General features: G+C 41.6%; 1 long non-coding RNA gene across 2 annotated transcripts in view; it reads right to left on the reverse strand.

The window, feature by feature from the left end:
- Positions 1 to 6: 6 nt before the first annotated feature.
- LOC108447412 overlaps positions 7 to 2,444 on the reverse strand; it is a 6,362-nt gene continuing 3,924 nt past the window's right edge. For both annotated transcript variants that reach the window (XR_001862962.1, XR_001862961.1), the window contains 2 exons: positions 462 to 579; positions 7 to 109 (listed from right to left, as the gene is read on the reverse strand). This is a non-coding gene — a long non-coding RNA (uncharacterized LOC108447412). The remainder of the gene's footprint in view (positions 110 to 461; positions 580 to 2,444) is intronic.

Consider the following 2,444-nt stretch of genomic DNA (forward strand, 5'->3'; position numbering starts at 1 on the left):
CCGAACAGCATCTGCTGCCGCCGGGAACCGCCGGTCAGGGAAGGCGATGGTCCCGCTCTGCTCTGCAGTGGTCTCACCTTGAGTCCTGTGTGTGGTTTTGGGCACCAGACTATTAAAAAGGGATTAAGCTGTTAGAGATGATCTAAAGGAGGCCATAAGGATGGAGAAAGATCGGAGGGGAAGCCTTATGAGGAGCAGCTGAGAGCACTTGATTTGTTCGGCCTGGAGAAAAGGAGGCTGAGGGGAGACCTCATCTTTATCAGGAACCCACCCAGGCACTGAACAGTCCCTCCACGGTTGGGTCACAGCCCCAAGGCTGACAGAGCTCAGAGAGAGTTTGGACAATGCTCTCAGGGACAGGGTGGGATTTTGGGGTGTCCAGGAGTTGGACTCTGATCCCGATGGGTCCCTTCCTAGCCGGTGTGTTCTGTGGTGGGGGGGTGACCATGTAACATACTCACTGTGTGGAAGATGAGCTCGCATCTGCAGCAGAGGATCTGTGCATGGTCCAATGCCCAGAATAGGTGAGGTTTTGACCCCTTTGGGATTGTGTTTCACAGAACTGCAGAATCAATTGGGCTGGAAAAGACCATCAAGTCCAACTTAAAACCAGTCATCACCTTGTAAACCCAACAATAAGTGCCACCTCCAGTCTTTCCTTAAACACATCCAGTCACCTCCAGTGATGCCACCATCCACCTGGCAGCCCCTTCCAGTGTCTTTTCAGCTACAGTTTCCAGCTGGTTTGAATTTTACAGATGTTTTCTCTTGCAGTCAAGTGTCTGTTTAATTAGTCTTGTGCTCCAATACACCAGGTCATTCAAATACCCAATGTTACAAGCAGAAAGATGAACATCTATGTAATGTTCTTTAAAAATTAAACATTATTCTGCTTTCCTTACCCCTACCAACCCACCCTCCCAAGTATGAATATACACATACATGATTTACAATAAATACAAAACAATCTACAGACCCAAACTCCCTATCACAAACATAGGATTAAATTCTAGAACCCTTCATCCAGTAATTTTTATGACCATGTGTTTTGACCGCAAACTTATCCTTCAATGACCATTTTAAAACAATCCCTAAGGGCTCTCAGAAATTCCCCCTTTTCTTTCCTGCTTCCTCACAAGGCTCTTCATGACAGGGGCCAGGCTGACACAAAAGGAGTTAATTAATGCTCAGAAGTTTTCCTCTGTAAAATGAACATTTGTATAATTTGGACAGTACTCTAACTTGACTCTCTACTGCAGCTTTTCAAAAGAAAGTCAAAGCAGAGCAAACTGTGCCCTTTTTAACAGGGAGAGAAGATGCACCTAAAAGGCTGAAAATAAAACCTGCATAAATCTGCAATGAGTCATTGATCTTTTTTTTTAAATGTGTGTGGTGCTGTAACTTAAACACTTATCATCCAATTTCACTCTTAAAAAAAAATGGGGGTTAAACAAAATATGTGACAAAACAGTGACTGATAATCACTTTTCCTTTTTTTAGCATTCTATAGATGCCTACATGAAAAAGGAATTCTTGCTCCTTTGGCTATTTGATAAAGATGAAAATAATGACAGTGGTATCTTTAAAGTAGGTTTCTGTCATCTGTGTTTGCAAAGTTTCTCTATGTTGTGTAACTAGAAATGCATATCTAACATACAAGAATTAGCCATACTATCCTGACTTTTAGGAGTGTTATAAAGAAGTTTCACTCAGGACTGTAAGATTGTGGTATTTATAATACTTTCATTAAAAAATAACTGTACTTCAGGGAAATGATATTTGAACAATTATTAGGCTTACATGGAGAAATACAAAGGGAAATAATATCAATGTATTGTCTTGCAATGGCAAAACTGACTTGTTTCAATTTTAAAAGGAACTCTAGCATAGCAAGTTCTTTCATAGTTCTAAAAAATGCACACCTACAGAGTTAAAAATAAAGCGGAGGTTTGAGTGTAAGGGTAAACAACACCAAGAACACCAAGTTTTAACATACTACTTCTCTCTAGCAGGGCACTTCGCTCTCCACCTTTTCCTCCAGCATTCCAAGGTGCAGAACTACCACTTGGGCAATTTGAGGCAGTGCTCTGAAAATATGCTAGTGAAACTTAAACCTGGAGGAAACAAAAGCATATCTTATTTCTCCCTGCATTATCAGGTTTTATTACTCATTTCAGGTGTTATCTACAATGTGCTTGGACTGAAGTATCAGAAGCTTTGGTGCCATTCATGACATTCAGGTATTGCTTAACTGGAATTCCCCTGTCAGGTGGTGTAACTACAGCTGGTGTGGACATACCTGGCTGGGTTTTAATTAGGTGCCTTGAGGTCTACATGCACAGAGCTCAGTGACCTGCAAAATCCACCCAGGGATCTCAGCAGATGGCCAGGTAACCTGTGGTATTTCAGTATGTAAATAAGTGAGTTTAAAACTGCAGCAGGAA

Source organism: Corvus brachyrhynchos, unplaced genomic scaffold (assembly GCF_000691975.1).
Source record: "Corvus brachyrhynchos isolate BGI_N302 unplaced genomic scaffold, ASM69197v1 scaffold266, whole genome shotgun sequence".
Classification (NCBI taxonomy): Eukaryota; Metazoa; Chordata; class Aves; order Passeriformes; family Corvidae; genus Corvus; species Corvus brachyrhynchos.